Below are 20,789 nucleotides of genomic sequence, written 5' to 3' on the forward strand. Positions count from 1 at the left end.
CAAAATTGAGCAAGATGACTGTATTCTGTTGTTCAGTGTAAGCAATAAAAATCATTACAAAATAATTTATTCTTCCAGTTAGAAATGACTGAATTAGGTTATAACCACCTTAAGGAGGGTTTGAAAGGTCAACAGTGGTAGGAAGGTATCAGTTGTTGTTTATTCAACCCAGGCATAGGCCAGTGCTCTATCTCCTCTCATCTCTTGGCCCTGTAAAACCCTTGGCCTGCCCTCTCTTGTGCTAGTTTGTGCAGAAACATGATCTGTGTTTGATGTTCTTCTACGCCAGCATGTAGTTCTGTTGCTGTGCATTTCACCGTTACAGGCTGCGCTGTAAGGCTTTGACATTTACATGATTTTAGTGCTAAATTGCAAAGAAAATAAAAAGAGAGAGAAAAAGGAGGGGTAGTAAAAAACATAATACTTCAGGCTTCCCTATTTTTATTAGATTTATATTTTTGTTGTGATCTTTTGTTTTTGTGCTTCAAAGATGTTTATTTTGTCAGACTATTATAAAGAAAGGTAGAAGCTTTTATATGACCCCAGATGATGGGAGAAAGGGAAGAAGAAGATGATGATGATGATGATGCTTTTATAGTCAAATAATATAAATATAGTTCTGAGTTTGCCTTTATTATATTACTGTATAAAAACATATATGAAACTTGACAAAGTCAAATAATGGATGAAAGTAATGACTTTATGACATACAGCAAATGTTTTCAAACAAAAAACATTCTTGTAATCTTTTGATGTCCCAATGTGTTTAACACTTGAAAGGCACCCAGAATTTTCTGGAGGAATGCTAATACATTTCTCTAATGAATTTCTCTTACATTTAAACAACAAAATAGTTGTACTAGGAACATTGTGCATAATAGTAGTAATAGGAGCAATGTGTATGAATATGCCTTTTTTTAAACATTCCCTTTCAAATTTCTCTTGTTAGATAACACTGTAGTTTAGTTCTCATCAGATGTTTTAATTGAAGAGGATATAATTTTAACACATACAACAAACATTTGATGAGTCTCTGTAGTTTATTGTAGCTGTTAAAAAGTTGTGGCTGCTGCCAGAATACCAGTGAAAGTCTAAAACTGAAACAGATGTGATTAGCAGAAACCAAGTCCAGAGAAGCGTCAGGCCCAGCCATCCAGACAGGCGCGGCCCTTCAGATGTAAATAATTTGAACAATATTAACTGCAGTTGCCTATATTATAGGGTACATTAGATTTATTTTATGGTTTGGTTGGCAAAGGTAGCTTGCGTGTCCAGTCAAAGCAAACCTCCATGGAAGTGTGATGAGACAAGGGCAATAAACAGGGGTTTTTCTCATGTGCTACTAGGGGAAAAACTGCTGCTCAGTGCAGCGTTAGTGTTATTTTTCGCAAACTTATTTTCTCAGACAATACGATAGCACAAAAATGAAGACAAAAAGCCACAGTAAATTTAAATACCACCCAGTGTATCTGAAATAACATGTTCAAGGTAAATGCTTGTTTCTTTAATGAAGGTAGATTGTTACTATTACACAAATTATTTGCTGACCACTTTATCAAGGCATTCATTTATCTGTATATCATAGATGTTAAAATAGGAAGGATTGAGTTGTCATGCCAGAGAGGGCTGTCTTAGTGGTCTAAGCCTTGGGTTTGAAATACCTAGACTCTATGGAACCAAGAGTTCAAATCCAGACGGGCCATGCAGCCTTTCATCCTTTTGAGGCAAACAGATTGAGTTCCATACAATTTAATGGACAGATTTCTTTAAAGGGACAGTTTCAACTAAAAATTGGCTCAAAAATATTTAAAAAACAAACAAACGAGCTTTCGCAAAACAAATAGAAATATTTCAGTTACTTTTTTTACAAACTTTGAGTCAAAACAATTTCTAACACACATTCTGCCCAGGCTGTGCACAGCCCTGAGAACTTTAAGGTTAAAAAGATTATACACAGAAATTAAATAGATTTAACTGAATATCATTTTTCAGGCTGAGAGAAATACAGAAAGTACACAGTATAACTAGTGTAATATAAATAAGAGGTGAAATCCTGTCTCCCATTAACTTCTGTGTTGCCAGGATTTCAGCTAAGGTTTTTATAGTTCTTTCATTTTCAATAATTTGAAGTATTTCTAGTAACATAAGCAAATATATTAATTTTATAAGATGGGATTTTTAAGTTAACACTGTTCTTTTAAAAACAAAGTTTCCCTTTGCTCTGCATGGGTTTTAAAAATTGTATTACTCCTTTTGCTTGGTCTGTGGCAAAAATTTCCATCTCTCTTTCCTTCACCCCCCAAATTATTCCTTTCTTATCATTGTGCAGTATGCTGTTTGGTTACTGCTCCCAGAAAGGTAGTTTCATTTCAGTGGTTACGTATGAATGTATAAAACCCTTAATTCTTTTGAGTTGTTCCCTCTCATTCATCTCCTATTTAGAATAAACAATCCCAATATTTTCAATTTCTATTTATATGAGAGGTTTCTATTTCTATTTATATGAGAGGTTTTCTGTGTCCTTGGTCTCTCTTGTTGCCCCTTCTTGTTCTGCAATATTATTTTTGAAATGATGTGACCAGTACTGCACACAGTGCCATTGATTTACATAAAGTTATTATACAGTTTTTTGTATTATTCACCATCCCATTCCTAGCACTTTGCTTTTTTATGACTGCACATAAACACTGGTGTGTGTGTATGGGGGATTATCTTTGTTGAGTGGTCTACTGTGGGAGAAGCGATGAGCCAACACTGAGCACTTTTGACATCCCACTCTTATTGTACGTGGGTAGGATTCACAAAAGTGCCTACGTGAGTCAGAAGCATACGTCCCATTGAAAGGCCACAGGATTTGTGCTCCTACGACAGTCAGTTGCTTTTGTAAATTCCACCTTTTCTCATGTGCCTATGTAGTTAGATATGAAGATGCTGGCCACCATTTCTATGCTAGCAAATTACAGGTGCAACTGAAATAGTTTAAATGTTTACATTAAAAACTCAGTCAAGTACATATATGACTAAGTGGCAATACATTTCCCCTCAAATAATGCAGATGCAAAGTTAGAGAATTGGTGAAGCCTGGGCTCCAAATTTATTTATGTATCCGTTTATTTTGTGCAAAAGTGTGCTCTGGGTAAGTAGTACTATCTATATGTTAATCACTCAGTCATATGATATATGTATGATTCGCCTTTGGTAGTCTGTCCCTTACCCACTAATCCCCCTCCACCATGACTTATTCTACATGTCAGACCCTTCTCCTAATAAATATGTTGTTTAATATTTATTATATTCACTATGGTAGTACCTAGGGACTGACTGAGAACAGGGCTCCATTATGTTAGACACTTAGCAAGTAGAAAAAAGCTATGACAGGGGAGTAAGCCCATAAGGGTAGCAGTGCTTACTGGTCAGCCTACCCCCAGTCACATGGCATGGGACTTCAAAATTTTGGAAGTTTTTGTTTGTTTATTTATTGAAAGACCTAGGCAATAAGAGATATTGGTGAAGAGGAAACAGTCCTGAGAATAAGTAGTGCCTGGGAGAAAGGCAGTCATTGTTTCTTTAAAGGCCTTGAAAGGCAGGTGGGGCAAGTCTCCCCTCTCACCCAGGCAGCTGGGAATGAGCTGGGAAAAGGAGACTAGCATATATACTGCCTTCTCTAAGAACATAAGAATGGCCATATTGGGTCAGACCAAAGGTCCATCTAGCCCAGTATCCTGTCTACTGACAGTGGCCAATGCCAGGTGCCCCAGAAAGAGTGAACCTAACAGGTAATGATCAAGTGATCTCTCTGTTGCTATCCATCTCCACCCTCAGACAAACAGAGGCTAGGGACACCATTTCTTACCCATCCTGGCTAATAGCCATTAATGGACTTAACCTCCATGAATTTATCTAGTTCTCTTTTAAACCCTGTTATAGTCCTAGCCTTCACAACCTCCTCAGGCAAGGAGTTCCATAAGTTGACTGATCGCTGTGTGAAGAAGAACTTCCTTTTATTTGTTTTAAACCTGGTGCCCATTAATTTCATTTGGTGGCCCCTAGTTCTTATATTATGGGAACAAGTAAATAACTTTTCTTTATTCACTTTCTCCACATCACTCATGATTTTATATACCTCTATCATATCCCCCCTTAGTCTCCTCTTTTCCAAGCTGAAAAGTTCTAGCCTCTTTAATCTCTCCTCATATGGGACCCATTCCAACCCCCTAATTATTTTAGTTGCCCTTCTCTGAACCTATTCTAATGCCAGTATATCTTTTTTGAGATGAGGAGACCACATCTGTGTGCAGTATTCAAGATGTGGGCGTACCATGGATTTATATAAGGGCAATAAGTTATTCTCCGTCTTATTCTCTGTCCCTTTTTTAATGATTCCTAACGTTCTGTTTGCTTTTTTGACTGCTGCTGCACCCTGCATGAATGTCTTTGGAGAACTATCCACGATGACTCCAAGATCTTTTTCCGGATTAGTTATAGCTAAATTAACCCCCATCATGTTGTATGTATAGTTGGGGTTATTTTTTTCCAATGTGCATTACTTTACATTTATCCACATTAAATTTCATTTGCCATTTTGTCGCCCAGTCACTTAGTTTTGTGAGATCTTTTTGAAGTTCTTCACAGTCTGCTTTGGTCTTAACTATCTTGAGCAGTTTAGTATCGTCTGCAAACTTTGCCACCTCACTTTTTACCCCTTTCTCCAGATTATTTATAAATAAGTTGAATAGGATTGGTCCTAGGACTGACCATTGGGGAAACACCACTAGTTACCCCTCTCCATTCTCTCTCATAGCAAGGCAGACGTCATCAGGAGACACTGCCTCCAAACTAGAGGGCTAACTGAGAAAGGGTGTTCAGCTGAAAGTAAAGCTGGCTAAAGCCCTGCAGCTAGCCTAAACCACTACCCTAGCTCCATTGATGAGGGCTAAGCAGGAAACTCCTGTCTGAAGTGGAAGTTACTGTCTGTTCTAATGCTAGAGGCAGAGAAACTGCCCGAAATACAACCCCAGCCCCAGAAAGAGGGCTGAGGGCAGACTCCTGGCTGGAGGAGGGCAGTATTGTGACTGGCTTAAGGCGAGAGACAGAGGGATTGCTCACAATACTGCCCAGTTGCTGCAGAGAAGGTCTGGAAGTGGCTTCAAGGACACTACTTCATATCTGAATAAGAAGAATCTGTCAGAAGCCACAAATCCAAGGTGGGGCTAGCAGAGCTGCAGATGTGGAGGAGCCACTGACAAGCAGGGGGAAGGTAGGAGCATTCCAGGGAAATAGTGGAGGTTTTGAAGAAAGAGTCCTTAAACAGAGTCCCTGGACTGGGACCCAGAGGAGAGGGTGGACCTGTGGGTTCCCCCAGCTCTCCCTCAGAACAAGAGGGGAGTACAGACTTCAAGAGTGTAAAAGGCCAAGAATTGTGAGTTCCAGACAGAGCTGTGGGACAGGCTTAGAGGCCATTAGATGTTGAGCTTTTTAATTTTGGGGCTTTTCTATTAATCCTAGAAAGGGAACAAATTGAGAAGTGTCCTGGCCAGAGGGCTGGGGCATGGAAACAGCAAGTCATTGTGGACAGATAAAGGGACTGCTGGAGTGAAAGAACTGCTCTGACACTGCATCCTAACATTTGGATGCACTCCTGAGATGAGAGGCTCAACTACAAACTCAAGACAGACAAAGGGTAGGGGAAAGAGGTATGACATGCTGTAACATTTTGGGATTCAACTCAGACCAGCGAGAGGTTGTGTCACCACTTGTCCTGTAACTCTGAGTGCCTTAAAATGTTCTGCTCCTGTTGCTCCCTGTCTGGATGCTCCAAGCCAGCATACAAGGTGTGGGTAGGAGTGGGTGTAGAGCTGCCCTAGTTCAGAAACTCTGAATCCAGCAGCCTGCTTGTTACACCTCAGCCACACTGTGCTCTCCAGCAGCCATGATTACTACTAGCCAAGTGACCCCCAACATACCTCCTGTTCCAAAACTGACTGCCCTGAATTGTCCAGCCCTCTCCTGGACCATTGAGAGACGTAATAAAGTCTATTGCCCTTTTAAAGAGACAAAAGCACATCAGCTTGTTGCTTTGAATTGAGTTAATAATCACTTACAGTCAAACAGCACTGGATTGATGTAGAATAAAAGTAAAACAAGTTTAGTGAATCAGAAAGAGAGAGATTTTAAGTGAGTTCAAGTGTAAGGGATAAAGTCAGAAATAGTTACAAACAAATAAAAATGGGGAGGAAACACTTTCTAGTGACTAAGACATAACAAAACTACAGTCTTGGTTCAAGGTAAGAGTCTTACCACCTTCCAGCAAGATGGCTGACCACCACGTTGGTCAAGATCTCCCCCAAAGTCTGAAGTTCTTAGTTCCTTTGTCTTCTTAGGTAAAAGTTAACTTGAGATTTTTTGCCCCTGTCTTTTACAGTCAAGTGAACATTTGAAATGTATCCTTAAAGTTCAGTGCCACTGCTGTGAGGAAAGGTGCCAGGGAGTCTGATAGAGATGTGTGTTTCTGTGATTCCATGAAAACACTCTAATAACATCATCCATGTCTACCCTGCCAGTCTCCTCTACATAAACATTCTGAGGCTGCTCTTATGTCTCCTCCTGCTAGCTTCAGTTTCTTTGGTTCCCTGGGCTTGTTCCTACCTGGAATTTCCTTCTTCTCCAAGTCCACATGGGTCTTAATGTTCCCCCAGTTGAGAGCATATTAGCTCGTATGCAGTTTTGGGTCTGGAGGGTGCTGGGGGAAAAATGGTGAAATTCCCCGCAAAAAACTGCCCTTGTGTTAGACCCAATATGGACACAGTTCACTTCTGGTACAGGATTTTTTGTGCATTAAAATGTCGTGACTTTAAAGTCTGATAAATTGCAACCCTGCAGACTGAACCTGGATAATAGAACTCACTTCCACAAGTGATAAGTTGGTCCACTAACTTCACCATGTTCAGATCTGAAAGCAAAGCTCATTTCCCTCAACCCCATTACATTTGGCAGTACAGGCAGGGAAGGGTGATCATGAGATGCATTGCTTTATTTCTTTTTTATTTTTGCAAGACCATGTGATACTATGTGTTTATTTTAGAAAACTCTTTCCAAAGCATATTTCATGTTTGCAGAACACTGTTTTCAGTGGTTCATAGGATTATGACCATATTAAAACCAGTTTTCTCCAGAATATTCAAAGACATTTTCTCTCATGCTATACTTTAATTTTCTACTCCCTGTGTTTTGGTGTTAGAACTGTTCTTGCAGAAGGTTGCAATATTTTTTTTGTTTGGTTTTTTTAACAGGGGAAATGGACTTCTTTTGTCTCTTTACACTTGATACATAATAGCTGAACTGTTTTAGCTCACATTTTCCAAAAATATTCACTTTTTGGATGGAGACTAAGACTGAAACATTTCAGTCTGAAAGATGACAGGTTCCAGAAGTTAGACATGTCTTGAAATATAGGTTAGAATGCAAATGCTTATTCAGCCTTAACTATTGCAGTCACTGCTTCTATAATTATTGCTGGGCAGAAACTGTAAAACATTTTCCACCAGTATTTGTTCAGATTTTAAAATAAAATGATTTGGCTATGTTTGCACCATATTTGTGTTTTCCAGATATTGTAAGCAAACAGGTTTACTAATAGGAATGTCTACTGAAACAGCACATTTTTATGAGAGTATATCACATCAGTCACTATTCACAGAAAACTAACTTCAAATTCATCATTACAAATGTGCACACCTGAGGCTCAGTTACTCATTCAGTGACAAAATAGAAACATACCACATTAAATCAGCCCAGTTATAAAATATTTTCAGCAAAATATTCACAAACCAAGAATTTTATTTTAATTTCAATTTTAAGATTAAATTAAATTTAAATTAATTTAATTTAAAATTTTAAAATTTAATTTTTCAGAATGATTTGGTGAATAAATTCAAGAAATTGGCAACTGTTCATGAGCTATTCTCCAAACAGAAATATTCAGTATTAATTGTATATATATATTTGTTTATTTTCTAAGATCTAATATACATGTATAGAGAACATTGTATGCATTAGATAAAATGCATTATGTCGAGTAAAGACTTTTTTATTGTGATTATGAGGCATAGTTAAAGACAAGCATTCAGGTATTTGACTAAAAAGAGTAATGGTCAAGGATGAGCCAAAACAAAAGGAAATATTTGTCCAGAAGATTGGCCTTTGTCCTGTATTATCAATTGTATATAGAAATACAATTCTTTATGTCGTGCTTTTCTTACTCAAGATATCACAGAACATTTTACAGAGTAACTAGCTCCATTCTGGTACTTCAGTGACTGCCTAGGCAAATGCAATAGAGTATGTTCTCATCAAAATCTCATACTCAACCATGGACTGTGTTTTGGTTTTGTTTTTAAAGAAATGAACTAAGCCCACTGTGCGTGGGTGTGTGTCAATAAATTATTAAAAGCAATAGAAAATTAGCTAGCTGATATTAAACAAAATCTAAAGAGACTCAATCCCATGGTAATCTCTAAAATTGGTAACCCCACCATCAACCCTTGGGCTAACGTTTGAGTACATATATGGGCATTACCTCATGGTACAAAGCTCATCAGCCTTGAGCTTTTTTTGATCAAATGGGGATGTGAATTTCACAGTTGAAGTCCCTCCAATGACAATACCCTGCCACCAGAAATTCTAATTTAAAGAAAGGATGATGTGATTTTTTTTTTTTTAGTAGCTAAGGTCAAGACCCTGAAATTACTATCCATACCTTGAATTATACCTAGAAGAAGGTAAGAAGCCAGTGACTTTTATTGGGAATTGGTTAATTTAACAAAAGGAATATTGGCTAAGACTCTGCATTTTTTGGTTCTAACGTCTAACAATTTTGAATGCCGACTTTCTTTCTAAATACTCCTTAGTAGTTCTCTGAATAATTTACTTAATATATGCTAATAAGTGGTTGAGTGGAAGATGACTGTTACGTGTTAACAATGGATACAATTTTCAAAAGGACACAAGTGATTTAGGAGTCTAAATCCCATTTTTAAAAGTGATTTGGGCACTTAGAAGCCAGTGGGTACATCTATACCAGAGCTGGAGGTGTAATTTCAAGCTGTCGTAGATGTACACATGCAAACTTTGATGGAATTAGCATACTAAAAATAGCAGCATAGCTGCAGTTGTGTAGGTGGTAGAATGGGCTAGTCACCCTGACTTAAGTCTTATCCAACTCTGTATGTACATACTTCATAGTTAGTCCATCCTGCCACCCATGCCCATGTGGCTACATTGCTACTTTTAGTGTGCTAGCTCTAGCATGTATAGCTACCTGACCTGAGAATCACACTTCCAGGTCTGGTGTAGATGGACTTAAGTCTCATTGAAATTCAAGTGCCTAAGTCACTTTTGGAAGTGAGTCTTAGGACCCTAAGTCACTTAGACATTTATGAACATTTTATCCAGAATCAGTAAATATGCTATATTGTTCTTTTCCGGGCAGGGTCAGATCAAATAATTTCTTCTTATTAATTAAAATAGTTTACAATTAAAGTTTTGAGAAGCAGATACAGGATAGATTGTGAGAAACAAAAACACTTGTATGTATGTGGTGGTTATTCAGATGTTGTGAGTGGAACGCCCTGATATACCTGTAGGTAAGATTTCCCTACTATTTTCACTGTAAAGGGTCATTTTCAGATGCTTATTATTTTGCCAAACATTTACATTTTTGATCTGCAAGCCAATGTTGGAGGAAAGTTAGAGCAGGAAAGATTTTGTTTTCAAGAGTAAAAAATGTCAGTATTTTCCAATTTAAAATAAAAGAAGCTTGTGACCTTTATGGGAATAGTTTTCAAGCCTTAGCAGGAGGTAACAGAAACTAGGTCATAGATGTGCCTTTCAGCAGTCCAGTTAAAAACAATTGTAACTTGAATGCTTGCTTTTCCCCCATAAAACTTGGTCCAATAAAAGATATTACTTCACCCACCTCTTCTCTCTAATATCCTGGGACCAGCCTTGCTACAACAATACTGCAAACAATGTTTTTTTATTTGGCAGGTACAAGTTAGGGGTTTAAAAATAAACTTTGTGCATGCACACTGTGTTTTGCTGTACAATAAAACTAAAAGTCTGCTAGCGTTCCAGTGGTACTGTGCATGTATGCAAACATACAATGACTGGAAATTTTCAATAATGGATGATCTCTCAGTATTCCATTAGATTTCCGCATGTCTGCAGAAGATAGTTGAATGAATTTTCATTTTAATACACAGGAGACTCAACATCTTTAGAGTTTGGATAGTGTGAAGTGAATGAGGCATGGGTAAGCAGTAAGTGAGGCTGTGTATTGTATTGTGGGCTAAGCATGGCTAGAAGCTGAAGCTAGACAAATATAGACTAGAAATAAGGTTCAAACTTTTAAAGGTGATGGTAATTAATCATTAGAATAACTTACCACTGGATGTGGTTGATGTTTTATCACTTGAAGTCTTTTAAAATCAGGAATGTATGTCTTTCTAAAAGATCTATGTCTTAGCTCAACCAGAAGTTATTTGTTTGATGGAAGAATTACTGGTATTATGCAGGAGGTCAGAGATCCCACACTACAGAAATAAATTGAAGATCAACTTTTTCCACATATGCTGTCACAATCCACAAACACACCTTATTCAGATTTTTCTGAGACCCCCTGTACCTGATTCATTATACATGGTTGTTATATGTGGTGTAAATTAGGCAGACAATACAGTTCAGTTCCATAATACTAATTTCCTGTACTGCTCCAGCACATCAGACAAGACTGAGGTTCTGATCATTTATTGGGTTCTGCTAGCACAGAGCCCTGCACCTGTGTAAAGTCCTAATGAAGTTAATAGTCTATACTTACTGGGACCTGACTGGAAAAATGATGGGATTTAGCTTTGCCTAGTTGTTAAATTCATTTATATGAACTATTATTTTCCTTGTGGTATGTTTGTCATGGTGTTTACTAAATCTAAACTACAGTTTTAGAGTGAATACAGTAACCAGAGTCTTAGATGTGTTGCTATGGTGTGAAAAATATTTAATTTTACTAGCAACCTTTTTTTTTTGTTTGATTTTTGCTTCGTAAACAATCTCATCATGAGAGATTTAAGGTAGTAAATAGAAGAATAATTGATGTAAGATGTTGATTTGCTTTATCTGCTTCTCATCCACTGTAATCCCCAGGTCCTTTCCTGCAGAATTGCTGCTTAGGCAGCCAGTCCCCAGCCTGTAGCAGTGCATGGGATTCTTCTGTCTGAAGTGCAGGACTCTGCTCTTGTCCTTATTGAACCTCATCAGATTTATTTTGGCCCAATCCTCCAATTTGTCTGGGTCACTCTGGACCCTATCCCTACCCTCCAGTGTACCTACCTCTCCCCCCAGCTTAGTGTCTTCTACGAACTTGCTGAGGGTGCAATCCATCCCATCATCTAGATCATTAATGAAGATTTTGAACAAAACCAGCCCCAGGACCGACTCCTGGGACACTCTGCTTGGTACCGGCTGCCAGCTAGACATGGAGCCATTGATCACTACCTGTTGAGCCCAACGATCTAGCCAGTTTTCTATCCATCTTATAGTTCATTCATCCAATCCAAACTTCTTTAAGTTGCTGGCAAGAATACTGTGGGAGACCATATCAAAAGCTTTGCTAAAGTCAAGGTATATCACATTCATCACTTTCCCCATATTCACAGAACCAGTTATCTCATCATAGAAGACAATCAGGTTGGTCAGGCATGACTTGGCCTTGGTGAATCCATGTTGACTGTTCCTGGTCACCTTCTTCTCCTCCAAGTATTTCAAAATGGATTCCTTGAGGATGTGCTCCATGATTTTTCCAGGGACTGAGGTGAGGCTGACCGGACTGTAGTTCCCCGGGTTTGCCTTCTTCACAAAGTCACAACTTTAGCAATCCGAGGACCCCCATTTTGATTTAAAATTGTTTGCAGACCCCTAAGCCCCCTGCTCATCCCCAGGCCTCACCCTGACTCCACCACTTCCCCCAAAGCCCCACCCCACTACATCTCTTTATGACTCCTCCCCCAAGTGCACCCCATCCCCGCTCCTTTCCCTGCCTCCCAGCGCCTTTTGCACACCACTGAATAGCTGTTCCCCAGCTGATCAGCGGTTCCCACAAACACCCTGAAGGTCTGTGGACCCCAGTTTGAGAAACGCTGTTATAGGGTATTCTGGAAGTCACCAAATCCAAGTTCTGCCAACCAAGGCACTATCCAGAGGCCAAGATCTCTCATCAAGAACTGCCACTGACAATAGCCCTCCCTCTGGGAACTAATATCTTGAGCACCTCAAATGGTGGTTGTTGAAGAATCGCATGGGGAAAATGCTCTGTAGCAGACAAGGCCCTGTCTATTTAGGATTTTGTTTGGTGGCTAATGGTCAAGTACTTTCCCAATTGAGTGGTCTATGAAGGCAAGTTAACGGTCCAGTAGTAAGGAAAATAATTATGCATAAGAGCATAGATCTTCTACTAATTGAGAACAACTTTGTACAGTTTCATTGTTCTCATCAAAGCCTTGTAAATCATTTATAGGTAAGACATCCCAAATGTGAATGGCAAATTTAACTTGAAGTGTGTTTATTCTTTTCTCCCTTTAAACTGCCCTTCATATAAGACACCAATATTTATGAGAACACTCCTGAGAGGTTCTGTTAATACCCCCAACATCTGTTGCCTTCAGCTATGGACCGTCCCCTATAAATTCTCAAAGTCTCTGTGTCTCAAGTGACTCTTCTCTACTTTCCAGTTGAGAAGGGCTGGCTGCATTTCCTTCTATTTAGTTAAAGGGCCTCGCAGTCAGTCAGATAACGTTACTAGCTCTGTCTCTTTCTTCATCCAGTGGCTGAGCATATGGGCTCCTTGGAATGTTCAGACCTCAGTCTGCCTAGTATTAAGAATTGAGCCATAGGCTGTCCCTATGTATGTTGCATTAGTTTACATGTTTATTGATTGCTGATGCGAATGCAAAGAAAATCCACCTCTATGATTATGCTGGAACATAATCTAGCAGTAATTCACTACGCCCAGAGTCTGCCAAAGTCTTGCTTCCTTTAGAGTACAGTGCAAGACTCATTTCTTAAGTCTTTCCTCAATTGATATAGCAACAGACTGGCTGGTAAACAATTCCTTATCTTTGCAATATCCCTGCATCTCACTTATACCTCCTCCTTAGAAAAAAGACTATTTACAATCCTACCAGTGGAGCAGAGAGCAAAGATCTACCAGGACTGCAACAAAGCAGTTCCTCCAGTTGGTACCCAGATACTAGTAGAGAATGGTGCATTATAAATATATATAGATACATATTGTAGAAGCAAATAATGGAAAATAAATAGTGTAACCCAAAGCTGCAACTAAATTCAGACTTCCTACCCCCGACTTACTATTGAAGTTATTTGGCAAGTTATTTACATGCAAGATAAGGGTAACAAACTTCACCTTGAGGAAGTTATAAAACATTTATACAAAATCAAAGTAATTTAACATCATTATTAATATTCTAATATCAGATTAGAGGAAAATGCAGCTAAAGTCTGTCAATCACCATTCTGGTCCTCACAGAGACGTGGACCTTATGGTACAAAAGTGGGTTCTTTTAGTTCTGCTAAATTTGGCTTTTAGGAAATAACTTAAAGGCTCCTTGGTATAAAAGAATGCGTGATTCTAAAAGTCCAGGGAAGATGGCCAAAGAGAGAGGTAATTTTCCTGCCAAAAATAAGCTTGCCTTATAATGTGAAAAAGAAAGCAGCACGTCTTTAACAATCCCATGATAATATAACCTACCAGGTTCTGAGCAGACATTGGGATATACAAACAGTGGTGGCTGTTAGCAGTTTTCACTGTGACATAACTCAAGAGGGATAGTATCAGTGACAGGTTTACAGGAATCCATGGTGTTAATACTTGGGTTCACTGTCAGGATGATTCCCATAAGTGCTACTGGTGGTCCTGGTAAGTAAATGTTCAGCTATTCAGTGTTATCAACACGGAACTATTTCTGGTTTTGCATTTACTTTAAAAATGATGCTTAAAAAATACCAGCTCCTGCCCAATTGACATTGCAGTACTCTTTACGTGAAAGTTTGTTTATAGGCAATGATTCTTCTGACAGATTTACAGTGTCTGTGGAGGTTTAAAAGACTATTGCCCAATAGGCATTAAGTGAGAGGCATTCAGCTTTATAAATATTTTAGCTTATATTGGGGATTTTTTAAGAACTTTCTGAGCCAAATACTGCATTAAAACTGAAGACAGTGGCAAACTAATAATCAGCAGTTTCCAGCTTTGTTCTAATGTTTTGCTAATGGTTTCCATTTCCATGGCCAAGATTTGGAGTGTGAAGCACAATGTACATCCAACAGTTTGTAATTTTAGGGTTTTCAAATAACATTTGTTCTTACATTACACACATACTTTCTTTTTTGCAATAGTTCATTTAGAAATAAACAATTCAAAGTAGCCTATTACAGTTAATGTGACTAATACACAGTGTATATCAAGAAACCGTCCCAAAAGTTTATTAGCACAGTTGACAGCTTACATCTGTTTGCACTGAGTAATGCTAAACAGGTTGTTTATCTTAACACACTTGTGTATTTGCTTGGATCATCACTTTGGAATTGGCTAGTGAGGGAGGAAATGTACATTTGATGTGTTTTGGTAACTCTTCCATTAGCCTCCTTGGAATCTTAAAGGTTGCTCTGTTGCCTTTTAAGATTTGTATGTGTCTCCCTCATAATCAGTCTGATCTGCTTATCTCATTATGGTCATTTATGGTTAAATCTTGCTGAAATAATTTTTGGTTTTGAGAGGATATGCTTTCTATTGAAACACCCTCTGTATAAGACAGGCATTATTTCAAAATCACTAATGGATTTGCATTGCAAGCACAGTAGCTTTTTTTTTTAGTGTAGAGAATTAAGATAAATGATAAAATATCACATTTCATTTGTAATTTCTTTGTTATGTGTTTGACTTAACTGGACAGAGATTTTTTTAAAAAGTGTTAACATCCTTTGAAATAAAATATACATTAAATAAACATGCAAGTACTTTTGCAACTACAAATGGTGTTTCTAAAAGGACGTTGAATGAAAACTGCCTGCCATAGATCAAAGTCCACTCTTAGAAATTAAGGTTTTTAAGTTACTATTTTTCTTTGTGTTCTCTATGGATAAAAATCATACCAAATATAGAGCATAAAGTGAGGCACAGAGAGTTTGTGACTTCTCTAGTGTCAGATATGGAATCTGGTAAGTTAACTTTTAATTTATATGAAAGATTATATTCAGGAGTAAGGGAAGATAACTGTCAGGATTTGAGTATTATATGGGAAGAGACTGAAAAATGCATTGTATTAAAATCCATGAACCAAGTGAAAAGAGCAAAGAAGGAAGAAAAAGAAGTATTAAGGAGGGAAATATAGAAAAGAGAGAGAAAGGTGTTTATTCAACAATTTAAACTTACAAAAGAAAGATGTAGGAAGATAGGAATTGTCATACTAGGTCAGACCCATGGTCCATCTAGTTTTGCATCTGATAGCCAGCACCATGTACTTCAGAAAAAGGTGCAAGATGCCTCACGATTGGCAAATGTGGAGTAATTGGTCTCATTAAGGCTCCTAATCCCTGATAGAGATTGAGCTAAAATATGAAACATGAGGTTTTATCTCTCCGGCAATTAATGAGGCAAGCATTTCACATCTGCCTTGAGAGTAAGAAGGATCCAGTCTTTACAGCATGTCTCATATCCAGCTGGAAGAAGTAAGCAAAAACCCTTATCCCCTCTTTCAATATAATTAACTGGAATCCAAGCTCAGATGCACCTGTTTTTGGCTAGAACAAGTAATTTTTTTTCTTCATAGACTAAAGCTACAGAATGCTAAGTATCATGTAACCTAAATTCTGATTCAGTTAAATAATTGAATGCAGGGGTTTAATGAGGATGTAGGCAACATTGTCACAAATACATGCACAATCAATGGCCTCACCTTCCAAATATTTCTCATACTTTAAAGCAAACTGGCATATCGTTAAAAGCTCCCATTACATTTGCTTAAATTTAAAAATAAAATAAAGTAGCATATGGATTCAGTATAGCAGCTGATAAACACCTTCCTTCATCTTTTGCTGACCAAAGGAATTTAGGATTGCACTGCTTGTTGACAGATGCTGACTTCATCATGAGTGCCCCGGCCTTTGCTAACTCAAAACTAGAATTCTGCAACAGACCCTATTTGGGGCTACTCTTGGTGCTCATCTCAGAAGCTTCACTAAGTGTAAATGTCTGTTCTCCATAATGCACATTGGCTGCCAGTTAACTTCTACATGTAAGTCCATAAAAGCAGCAAAAAATCCTATGGCACCTTATACACTAAAAGACATATTGGAGCATGAGCTTTTGTGAGTGAATACCCACTTCGTTGGATGGACTCTTTGCTGCTTTTACAGATCCAGGCTAACACAGCTACCCATCTGATACGTTCAAATCCATGTGCATCTAAATAGTTATCCGTGAAGTCTTAAATAGTGTAGTCTACGGTTATCTGACAGACAGCCTCTCCTTCTGTGACCTGGCCTGATAGCTGCTGTCTGAAAGAGAGTTTCAGGGTATGTCTACACTGTGGGATTATTCCGATTTTACATAAACCGGTTTTGTAAAACAGATTGTATAAAGTCAGGTGCACGTGGCCACACTAAGCACATTAATTCGGTGGTGTGCGTCCATGTACCGAGGCTAGCATCGATTTCTGGAACGTTGCACTGTGAGTAGCTATCCCGTAGCTATCCCATAGTTCCCGCAGTCTCCCCCGCCCATTGGAATTCTGGGTTGAGATCTCAGTGGCTGATGGGGCAAAAATCATTGTCACGGGTGGTTCTGGGTAAATGTCATCACTCATTCCTTCCTCCGTGAAAGCAACGGCAGACAATCATTTCACGTCCTTTTTCCCTGGATTGGTCTGGCAGACGCCATAGCATGGCAACCATGGAGCCCGTTTGCCTTTTGTCACTGTCACCATGTGTACTGGATGCCGCTGACAGAAGCGATACTGCAGCGCTACACAGCAGCATTCATTTGCCTTTGCAAGATAGCAGAGACGGTTATCAGTCGTTCTGTACCATCTGCCATGCCATTGTAAATTGGCGATGAGATGACGGTTATCAGTCATTCTGTACTGTCTGCTGCTGTCATGGGTGCTCCTGGCTGACCTTCGCTGAGGTCAGCCAGAGGCGCAAAGACAAAAATGGGAATGACTCCCCAGGCCATTCCCTCCTTTATGTTGTATCTAAAAATAGAGTCAGTCCTGCCTAGAATATGGGGCAAGTGTATTAGAGAACCAGTGTACCAGAGAGCACAGCCACTCCGTGTCAGATCCCGCAGAAATGATGAGTGCATGCCATCCTAGGGGGTGCCCCTGCAACAACCCCACTTGTTCCTTCTCTCCTCCCCCAACCCTCCTGGGCTACCATTGCAGTGTCCCCCCATTTGTGTGATGAAGTAATAAAGAATGCAGAAATAAGAAACACTGACATTTTAGTGAGATAAAATGAGGAGGAGGCAGCCTCCAGCTGCTATGATAGTCCAGGCAGGACATTAAACAGTGGAGGGGAGAGGAGCCCAGCATCCCGCTGTTATGATAGTCCAGGCACTACAGAATCTTTTCTTTAGACATGAAAGGAGGGGGCTGATGGAGCTCAGCCCCCAGTTGCTATGATGAAGACGGTTACCAGCCGTTCTGTGCCATCTGCCGGGAATGACCGGAAGTCATTCCTATTTTTACCCAGGCACCCCCAGCCGACATCACCTGAGGCCAGCCAGGAGCACTCACAGGATGAGGACAAGGATGGCTATCAGTCCTTCTGCGCTGTACCGTCTGCCACCAGGGAAGGGAGGGGAGAGGATGCTGCTGTTCAGTGCCACAGCACTGTGTCTACCAGCAGCGTGCAGTAGACATACGGTGACACTGAAAAAAGTCAAGAAATGATTTTTTTCCCTTTTCTTTCATGGGGGGAGAGGAGGGGTAAATTGACGAGATATACCCTGAACCATCCCGGACAATGTGTTTAACTCTACAGGCATTGGGAGCTCAGCCAAGAACGCAAATGCTTTTCGGAGACTGTGGGGACTGTGGGATAGCTGGATTCCTCGGTATCCCCGCCCTCCCTCCATGAGGATCCATTTGATTCTTTGGCTTTCCGTTACGCTTGTCACACAGCACTGTGCTGTGGACTCCGTATCGTAGCCTGAAGATTTTTTTCAAATGCTTTGGCATTTCGTCTTCTGTAACGGAGCTCTGATAGAACAGATTTGTCTCCCCATACAGCAATCAGATCCAGTATCTCTTGTACGGTCCATGCTGGAGCTCTTTTTGGATTTGGGACTGCATCGCCACCCATGCTGATCAGAGCTCCAGGCTGACAAAACAGGAAATGAAATTCAAAAGTTCACAGAGCTTTTCCTGTCTACCTGGCCAGTGCATTCGAGTTCAGATTGCTTTCCAGAGTGGTCACAGTGGTGCACTGTGGGATACCTCCCGGAGGCCAATACCGTCGATTTGTGGCCGCACTAACCCTAATCCAACATGGCAATACCGATTTCAGCACTACTCCTCTCGTCGGGGAGGAGTACAGAAACCGGTTTAAAGAGCCCTTTATATCGATATAAAGGGCCTCATTGTGTGGACGGGTGCAGGGTTAAATCGGTTTAACACTGCTAAATTCAGTTTAAACGCGTAGTGTAGACCAGGCCTCAGGTTTCTGTCTTAAGGGTGATGCTCATGAGAACTCAAAGGCAGGGCTGGCTCCAGGCACCAGTAGAGGAAACAGATACTTGGGGCGGCCAATGGGAAGGGGCAGCACGTCCGGGTCTTCGGCAGCAATTTGGCAGTAGGTCCCTCAGTCCCTCTTGGAGCGAAGGACCCATGGATGAATTGCCGCCGAAGAATGAAGTGGCATGGTAGAGCTGCTGGTGAAGTGCCGCTGATTGCGGCTTTATCTTTTTTTTTTTTTCATTATTCTTCGCCTCTTGGGGCAGCAAAAAAGGCTGGAGCTGGCCCTGCTCAAAGGACGGACAGTGTATTAGAAATGGCAAGACTTGCTGCTGGATTCTTATTCCATTATATATAGGCTTGGCAGAATTCAATTTTTAATATTTTTTTAATAATTTTGACTGATAATATTGATGTTTATATTTAAGCACTTCTACTCATATTTCTCACTTTAAGTAATCACAGTTGCAGGAAATTAGGGGGGGTAAGACAATCGAAGGAAGTCAAACAATTTATGACAGTATACGGTGAGATTCAAAAAGTTAAAGCCTTATAACTGCTAAAACACAAATTGTCAATATCACATGTCAAAATATACAAAGTAAATATCCTTAAATCAAGCTCTTGTAATAGCTCAAGCAGCATTTTTGTTTTCGCCTATCTGTAAATTTAAGTTATTACCATGGAAATATTCTATGTATTTACAGTGAAATCCGTATTTACTGACATTTACCAATAAAATTCTAATCCTTTCAAGCCTAATTATATGTGACACAATATTGGTCACCTTTAGAGAGAATATTTTTCAGGCTTTCCACTAATTCCAGACATTGGAATCACTGGCATTTGGTCTAATTGTTGTTTGTTCTTTATGCTCCTCTCAATCTGGTTGTTACAGGATGATTGAGTATATGCGCGCTTTGACTTCAGCAGAAAACTGGTCATCTCAGCATTCTAGTCTTCATTAACAATGACTTTGTCTAACCCACCTGTCTGGTCTGTTCCACCCTAATCCTCCTCTTCTCTTCCTTGATCTCTCCATCCAATCTTTCCCTCGTCTTACGAATGCATTTTCTCCATTCTCCCCATTCATCAATGTACCCTATCCGTTCCCCATACACTACTGCTTTCACTTAGCCACATCCTCCCTCATTCCTGTCACCTGATTTATTTACATTTTTTAGTCTTCCCTATAAAAGTCCTTATTAAAAAAATAATATAAATTGAAAAAAAATAAAAAGTAATACATCCCAATCTTGGTCATTTAAAAATCACATATGACAATACCTAAGTAATGACAACATAAAATTAAAAACCTTATGGGTGGGGGTCCGTTTTTGCGGGGAATCTCTTATTAGTGAGGCACTCTGCATATTTTGGGACGTTCAAAAATGATAAATAATAATGTATGCTACCTGTTTTGGGGGAGGTGGTTTTTTATTCCATTCTACCCTATGTAAAATGGGCCCTGCTGCCACCTCATAAGAAATACTTGTAATAATAATGTTTTTCTTGTTTGCCTCAAAATAATTTCCTTTAGTGCAAATGCTCTTTGTCAAAGCCTTAAAAATCATGCCACATCTCAACTCAAGAACTTGAAATATGTACTTCCACGGTCACATTTTTGTCATTTCATATTTGCGTGGAATAATTTCTAAGACTTATTTTATTTGGCATTTTCTCTTTAGACTTTTTTTTTAAACACTCAGGAAAAGTAGCCACAAAATTGTTCTAAAATAACTTTAAAAAAGTTTTTAGAATCATTTTGTTTATAGAGTTTTTTTTCTTCCAGTTTTTTCTCTGTATTCTACAAATAAAATATTACAATTTATCTGAGTTACTTTGGGACTGTCATTCTGCTTATATAAATTGAAAAATTGTGTGTGAATATGTTTCATTCAATATATTTCTACAATCATATATGTATGATTATAGTAAAAACTACAGTTCAAGTTTTTAACAGCGGGAAGCTTATGTTGTGAAGAAAAT

The 20,789-nt window shown here is 39.2% G+C and overlaps 1 protein-coding gene across 5 annotated transcripts in view; it reads left to right on the forward strand.

The window, feature by feature from the left end:
• The window catches only part of FMN1 (formin 1), a 362,805-nt gene that overhangs the window by 271,516 nt on the left and 70,500 nt on the right, over positions 1–20,789 (forward strand). The gene's annotated exons all lie outside the window — the stretch shown is intronic.

The sequence above is a fragment of the Gopherus flavomarginatus genome, chromosome 5 (genome assembly GCF_025201925.1).
Source record: "Gopherus flavomarginatus isolate rGopFla2 chromosome 5, rGopFla2.mat.asm, whole genome shotgun sequence".
In the NCBI taxonomy this organism is placed as follows: domain Eukaryota; kingdom Metazoa; phylum Chordata; order Testudines; family Testudinidae; genus Gopherus; species Gopherus flavomarginatus.